The sequence below is a fragment of the Bos javanicus genome, chromosome 23 (genome assembly GCF_032452875.1).
Source record: "Bos javanicus breed banteng chromosome 23, ARS-OSU_banteng_1.0, whole genome shotgun sequence".
Lineage (NCBI taxonomy): Eukaryota > Metazoa > Chordata > Mammalia > Artiodactyla > Bovidae > Bos > Bos javanicus.
Window position 1 is genome coordinate 15,315,771 of NC_083890.1, and position 7,883 is coordinate 15,323,653.

General features: G+C 53.9%; 1 long non-coding RNA gene across 2 annotated transcripts; it reads right to left on the bottom strand.

Moving 5' to 3' along the window:
* Nucleotides 1–414: 414 nt before the first annotated feature.
* Nucleotides 415–6,653, bottom strand: LOC133236241 (uncharacterized). 2 transcript variants are annotated; one of them, XR_009732804.1, is made up of 4 exons: nucleotides 5,301–6,653; nucleotides 3,581–3,668; nucleotides 2,694–2,791; nucleotides 415–1,371 (listed from the first exon to the last, which is right to left on the bottom strand). It is a non-coding gene; the product is annotated as an uncharacterized LOC133236241 (long non-coding RNA). The 2 variants fall into 2 exon arrangements; XR_009732803.1 differs by having other exon boundaries at nucleotides 415–1,355; nucleotides 5,301–6,646.
* Nucleotides 6,654–7,883: the final 1,230 nt, after the last annotated feature.

The window sequence follows — 7,883 nt, forward strand, 5'->3', positions numbered from 1 at the left end:
CCGGTCCAGGAATCTTAGGATGCTCTGGTCCTGGGACTCCACCCTGTAAAACTCATGCTCTCGGGGAAACATTCAAATCTTCTGTAAGCTATACCACAAAATGTTGTGCCAAGCTTTATTTTCTATAGTTTTGCCCCTCCTGGGGAAAAAATAAAAAACCTTCCCCAGAGAGCTGTGGTCACCAAACCAGAAATCAGTCTACTGACAGAGCCCCTTTCACTGCACAGGTGATGATCTCATCACTCAGATGGGTCTTTTCTAATAATAGATTGCATTTATTGAGCACTTACTATATTGCTGGGCATTTTCCTAAGTACATCACATGATTCATTCGTATAAGGCTTCCAAAAATCTCTGGGTGGGAACTACTGTTTCCCCATTTTACTGATAAGAAAACAGGCTCAGAGAGGTGAATCCGAGGCCACAGATCTATTTATTTTATCTTATTCATTTATGTTTGTGCTGAGTCTTCATTGCTGCACACCGGCTTTTCCCTAGTTGCGGCGAGCTGCAGCTACTCTCTAGTTGCAGTGTGAAGGCTTCTCATTGCTGCAGCTTCTCTTGTTAAGGCATTCAGGCTCCAAGGCGTGGTTGCTCTGCGGCCTGTGGAATCCTCCCATACCAGGGATAGAATCCGAGTCCCCTGCGTCGGTGGGCAGATTCTTTAGCGCTGAACCACCAGGGAAGTCCCACAGATCTACTGAGTGGGGAAGCTGGGATGTGAACCCAGGCAGCCTGGCTCCAGAGCCCGCATTCCCGACCACTGCTCTGCAATGTACAGGGTCATACAGCATTTGAACCCGGGACCCAGTGTGCTCCACGCCCAATCCCAGGCTTTTCTCTATCCACTTAGCATCCTGCTGATGAAGCAATGGGACACAGCAACCACGTCTTTCCTGGCTCTTGGTCCATTTTCACAGTGGCCCTCAAGCCCAGCTTTGCTTTCCAATCCCTGCGGTGATCAGAAATCCAGGCCTCCCCTCAACCAGCCAGTGAGCCAAATGAAGCTATTTGAAAGCCCCCCAGCTCAATGCAGGCAGGCAACCCCTCTTCCTCTGCTGTATTCTTTGTGTCCATCACCCAACTCACCCTTTACTTTAAGCATAAAGCTAGAGGCCCCTCCAGCTGCCAGGATCCAAGGAAGCCAGCAGAAATCTCCTCTGTGGTAGGAAAGGGCTGCGCGTTGCAAGGACTTCCTCCCAAAAGCAGCTCAATAAAAACGAGACAGTCTCACGGGCAAGTGTTCTGTCTGTCCGTGCCTTCTGTATGCACCATGATGGTCTTTCCTCAATGTTCTTCTTGACCTTGGCAAATCCCTTGGTCCTTTGGTGACTCACTGTTATCTCTAAAGTGGGCTAATAATAGCAAGAGCTAAATTAAAAGATGTAGGTTAGAAAATTTTTGGAGAAAGCAGTCCATACATGCAACTACAGCACACACACCACCGTGCACACACCGCTCTGGCTGAGCTGGTCGTTTAGATGTGGATTTAGTTGTGCCCCCAGCCTCATCCCTGTAACCATACCCCAGTAAAAAGAAAAAAATCCAGGTGAGTGGTATATCTCTGATTTCTGGATCCAGGATACACTAACTCAAGTTATACCAGCCTCTCCGGCTACAGAGCCTTTGGCATTTGTTAATCTTTGCTCTGGGAGAGACTACTGCTTAGTCTGAGGTCCTTAGGAGGGATGCTGCCAGATATAGAGGGAATTTGCAATATACACTGTTCATTGAGTTGGATTGCATATGGTACCTGGTGTGACAGAATGAACCCAGCATAGGAGTGTATGGACACCTAAGTCATGGTCCTGCCCCTAACTTCCTTTTCCCTGAACCTCAGTTTCCTCATCTGTAAAATGGGGTCTGGGAGGAGGTCCCAGGTCCCTTCTAGACTAACATTCTGTTTCAGGATGTACTTCCTTTGCAGGTTTGCCCTGATCCTTTCCCAGGTCTTCAGGTCCTTCCAGCTCCCTCTTTGTGGTCAGTCTGGCCCTATATCTTATCAGAGACCTGTTTTGTTATTCCAGGAAATGCCACAAGGGGGAGCCTTCTTAGGATGTCTGGGGTCAGGAAGGAAGCCTAGGCCAGTAAGTGCAAGGCTATGGTGGGAGTCAGCCAGTCCCAAGGGGCTGCAAGACCCAGATGGAAAGAGAAAGTTGGGAGAACAAGGGAGGGGGCTGTAAGCTACAAAGACCATATTCCAAGCTCCTGAAGGACTGAGACCTTGCTTTGTGTTAATTCTTGTCTCTCTGTCATACACTTGTAAGTGCATATCTCATTTGATCCTCAATGTACTCCATGAGTCATACAGTGTGGGTGAAATTATCTGTTGCCTCTACAGTTGGGAGAACTAAAGCTCAGACAGGCTCCAGGCTCACCCAGGGTCACACAGCCAACCTGGACCAGATCTGTTGATGGCCCAAGTGTCCTGTCCGCTGCCCAGGTCTCCTCCGGGGTCTTGCCCCAGGCTGGACACATGGGAGACCTTCAGGGATGCTTCCTGAATGAATGAGTAGGTGCTCTGGGTGAGGCTGCAACCTCCGTGCATAAGCGTCCTCTGGTAACACCTTGGTTCCGCTTTCTACCCCTTGCTCTTACCTTCCCAAATCACAGCGTTCATCTCTTACCACATCACTTCCATGATCCAGAAGTGCTGGCACTACGGTCATGCCGTCACCAAAAGCCCTACTCACCTCTGTTTATCTTTCAAGTCTTGCTCGGGTGTGTCACCTCCTCCAGGAAGCCTCCTTTGACATCTGCTCCCACCATGGATAGAGTTGCAATCATTCTCCTGTCGGGCCCCCAAATAAGCTTCCTGATTACAACACACCAATCATTGTTTAAAAGTTATTAGATACTAGTCTGAGCTCCCCCAGAAAGGGGACTGAGTCTAATTCATCTCTGACTCCCAGTGTCTATAAAAGCTCAGCTCAGCCATCAAAGACTCATTTTGGGTACTGCCCCCTTCTCCCTCTACAGTAGTGCCTCTGCCCTGGGGACCCTCTGGTAAAGGCATCTGAAGTGCATTTGGCCTGAACAAATGAATGACTGGTGAGCGCACTCCTCCCCGCTTTTCTCTCCCGACCCCTCAAGTATCAGGAAAGCTGACAATTCCAGATTTCTGAAGATACTTCAGAACCCTCCTCAGCCCACCTTCAACCCCTCTAAACCCCTCCCCTTGGGGCTATTTTATACAGAAGGCATTCCCCATGGCTTGTCTGGAATCCCCCATGGGACTCTCAAAGCTGAGGGGACTTTCATTGGATCCAACTCACTTGTACAGGTGAGAAAAGTAAGGTCCAGAAAGGGAAGGTGACTGGGTCGTTCCTTCATTTACTCATTCATTCAACAAATATTCACCAAGTGCTCACTATGTGTGAAACTCTGGTCTCCGTCTGAGACATTTTTTTTTTAATTAAGTGGACTTTAAAAATATTTATATGTTCATGTATGTGTGTATTCAGCTGCATGGAATCCTAGTTCGGCATATGGGATCTTGTGGTACATGGGCCATAGCATGTAGGATCTTAGCTCCATGACCAGGAATCGAACACACCAACCAGGAATTGAACCCACATACCTTGCATTGGAAGGCAGATTCTTAAACACTGGACCACCAGGGAAGTCCTGAGCCAAGACTTAAAAAAAAGTCTCTGACTTCATAGCATCTACAATGGAAGAGACAGACAAACAAATTAGCAGGTAAAGCATGTAGCCTATATTAGATGGTGATAAAAGCCACTGAGATATGCAAAGCAAGGGAAGGGAGATGGAGAGCCTGGGGGTATTGGTTGGTGGAGGGTAGAAAAGAACCTTAGCAAAATGAGTGAGAAAGCACTGTAGGGATCTGGGAAAAGATTGTTCCAGGCAAAGGCAATAGTAAGTGCAAAGGTCCTGAGGCAGAAACATGCTGTCCTGCCTGTACAACAGTGACTGGAGTAGATAGAGTGAGGGGGAGAGGAGTGGGAAGGAAGGGCAGAGCACTGATCAGATCCTCTAGGGTCTTTGAAGGACCCTTTTCTCTGAGTGAGATGTGCACCCACTCGATTTTTGAGCAGAAGAGGGACAGGCTCTGACTTTGATTTTAAAAAGATAACCCTGGCTGCTCTGCTGAGAACAGACTGAGGGGACAAGGGATGCAGGGGGACAAGAGGGGCTGCGATGTTCCCCGGCAGGAGAAGCTGGTGGGTTGGACCGGGGCCGGGGTGGGGAAAGTGGTGAAGGGTAGCAAGCAGATTCTGGACATATTTTGAAGGTAATGTAAACAAGATTCGCTAAAGCATTCGGATGCATGACAGAAAAAGAGAGGGGTTGAGAATAATTCTAAGATTTTCTTCCCGAGCAACTGGAAGGATGAAGTTGCCCTGTTCGGAGATGGAAAAGACAAAAAGGAGCAGGTCTGGGGGAAAGATCAGAATTTCAAAGTTGAACACGTTGAGTTTGAGATGCCCACTAAACGTTCAGGTGGAGATAGGAAACAGGATTGACAAGCCGGCAGGTCAGGAGAGAGATTACGGGAGAGCTAAGAGAACAAAAACAAAATCTCAAGCCTCCCGACTTGCCACAGTACAGAAAGGACTCTTCCCGTGGGTTGGAGAAGTTAAATACCTGCGCTCAAAACCTAGGGCGCAGGGAAAGGAAATACGGTAACCCTGCGCGCACGCCCCCACCCCTCAGTAGTGCCAACTATCAAGCAAGAGCAGGTCCGGGAGAGGGGCTGGCTATCCTGGGGCTCTTAGGCGAGACCAGAGGGGGCCAGGGCTCCGCACACACACACATCAGGGGCGGAGCGGGGGCCGCTCGGACTCGGGGGCGGATCTTCACTGAGGTCTGGGTTTCTTCTCCCGGCAACGGTCTTGACTCGTTTCCTTGAGTCACCGTCAGATATTTATTTAACCTCGTGGTTCAGCCTCCCTGGGGCCAGCAGGAGGGATGGAGGCAGGGCGGGGGAGGCTTGCGGAGATGGGGAGCGAAAGGGGAAACATTTTCTTCCCTCCGACAGGCCGCGGCTGCCTCGCTCCTACGTGGGGTCCTCAGACCTCCGGGGTCCCACCCCGGGGCCCTCAGACCTCCGGGGGTCAGCCAGCTTCTAGGAGTTAAGGGAAATAAGGAATCACGCTGGTCCACCCCCACCCCCACCCCCATCGGTTTAAGACCAGAGGAAACCTGGGGAGGAGTAACTAGTCTAACGGCCTACACTGAATCCGAGGCGGTGCCAGGCTGCCAGTCTCTGGGGTCCCCCATTCCTTGTCCATCCAATGAGCGCCCGAGGCCCAGCGGTGCCAGGGGAGCCCACAGACCTCTGAGTTCTGACCAGCCTCCTGTCTGGGCTAGACACTTCACCTCCGCGCGCCTCCGCTCCTCGGTCTGTAAAAGGGAGTCCTTACTCTTACCCCGCCTTCCTTGACTTGCTGAGGGACAAATAATGTTTTAAAAATACCAGCTGCCAGTTGCCGAGCGAGGCTGGCACCGTCCTGGGCGCCTCGACAGGGCCTACTGTTCAGCCTCGCACACCCCGCCGCGGTCTAGCCAGTGAGGATGGGGGGCTGGAGAGAGGGGCGCGGGGAGGTCAGAACCCAGCTCTCGGGTCAGAAAGGAACCCCCCCTTACCTCCCCCGCAAAACCACGTCCCCCGCCCCGCCCTCCCCCCACCCCGGCCTTAACCCAGGGGTCGGTGCTGGGAGCGCTGGGGGCGGGGAAGCTGGAGGCCCAGGGGGAGCGGAAGTCACCGCTCGGAGGCCCCACTTCCCCTCCCCCCGGCCGGCCCCGGGGCAGGTGAAGAGGGGACCGGGCTCCGCTCCAGGTGGCGGGGCAGCGACGGGGGTGGGGAAAGGCAACAATAGCACTTTTATTTGGGACTGTTTGGTTCTGAGCGGGTGGGCGGAGGAGGAGGCCGACGGGGCTGCGGGGGAGAGGGGTGGTGAACGGCATCTGGCGACACACCTGCTCCTGCTTAACCCTGTGCGTGCCGGGGCCGGGCGCTCGGCCGGGGAAGGCGGGCGGACGGCGGGGCGACGAGCCCCCGGCAGGGAGTGCGCGGCTGCCGGGAGGGCCAGCCCCCGGGCTCAGGGCACGCAGGAATGGGGACCCCTGGAAGGACCTGGGGGAAGTCTCTGTCCCTGGGACTGTGCCCTAGACCGGGGCTGGCCTCGCGCGCAGCCCAGGGCTCGGGCGTCGGCTTCCCCAGAGCGCCAGCTCGCCTCGGGCGGGATCGGGAAGGCGAGGGGTGGCTCCTGGGCCTCTGCGCGGATTCCCTGCCGCCCTCGGGCCGTTCCGGGAAACCGGCCTTCCGGAGGCGGCGCGGCGGCCACGGCTATGCCAAGGGCGCGGGGCGCGGGCCAGGCCCAGCGGGCGGCCACCGGGCGGGGGAGCCTCGAGCTGGGCGCGCCCTCTCGCGCTAAACGCTTCCAGGCGCGGCGCTGCAGGTGAGCTGGGCGCCCGACGCTCCCCACCCCCTTCGGGGCCTCGCCAACGCTCCCTGCCCGCCGGAGCCCGCGCCGTCGAGCCCGGCGCTGCACCTGCCCGCGCCGGGACCCCGGCCCTCCCGCGGACCCCCACCCCACCTCCCAGCCCCGGGCTGGCGCGCTCGCCCGCCGTACAATCGGAGCTTGTTTGTGGGCGGAGGAGCCGCGCCGGGTGCGGCGGCCCCGCGCCAGCCCACTGATCCCATAAAATATTATTTGTGTTTAAAAATTCCAGTAATTGGCTATGCAGCCGCTTTTTCCGAGCCCTGTGCCAAGCTCAGTAAAATCGCAGTCCGGCTAGAGTTATTTTCATCATGCAAATTCCCATTTCTGTAAACAGGGTTAAAGCCCCTGGAAGAGGCTGGGTTGGAACCAGGGAAGAAAAGCAGACGGTTGTGTTCCCGAGTCAGGGAGTTAGTCAAACTCGGTCTCCATTCCTGCGGTGACCTGGGTAATTGGGGAGAGCTATTAAGATAATCCTCCCCGATCGCTTCTCTTTGAGTCCCAGTGACTGGACTCTATTGGTTAAACTCCCTGGTTTCCTTAACTTCCCAGGTCTCATCTGAATAACTTACATCAGATCACGGAATCATAATTCCTTTCTCCTTTGTTGAATCACAAAGCAAACTGAGGCTCAGAGAGGGGAAGAGACTTGCCCAACAGTCACACAGCAAGTCTGTGCAAGAGCCCAGGCCAGAACATAGTTTGCCCGACTTCCCAGCCATCAGGACCCCTTTAGAAAGAAAGAAAGAAAGTGAAGTCGCTCAGTCGTGCCCAACTCTTTGGGACCCCGTGGACAGTAGCCTGCACCAAGCTCCTCCATCCACGAGATTTTCGAGGCAAGAGTGCTAGAGTGGGTTGCCATTTCCTTCTCCAGGGAATCTTCCCAACCCAGGGATCGAACCCAGGTCTCTCGCATTGTAGACAGACGCTTTACCTTCTGAGCCACCAGGGAAGTCCCTTTAGGTTCTAGTAATAATAGTAGTAGTAGTAGGCTGTCTAGGGCAGCCAGCACCCAGAGCCCCAGGGCCTGGCTCTGGGATGCTGACTCTGAGTACAACAACTAAGGGAGGACTCCCCCCTCTTCAAACACACACACTTCCTGTCTCTCAGCAGCTGGGACCTGCCCAGAGATGAGGAGGAGGGCAAGGGAGTCCCTGCCAGGGTCTTGGAAACCCTGAGTAATGGACAGGGGAGCCTCTGCCCTGCCCTACCCAGGGATGGCTGCTGTCTGCTGCAAGGAGAACCACACACATGGGAAGAACGAATTTCTTAAACAGATACTGAAAGGGAGCCCAGATTCTGCAGCTGGAAGGAGAATTGGGGCTCAGAAAAGAGTAAATAATAGTATATTATTTGTAATATAATATTGTATTATATATAGTATGTTATTGCTATTTGGTATTGACACTTAGTATG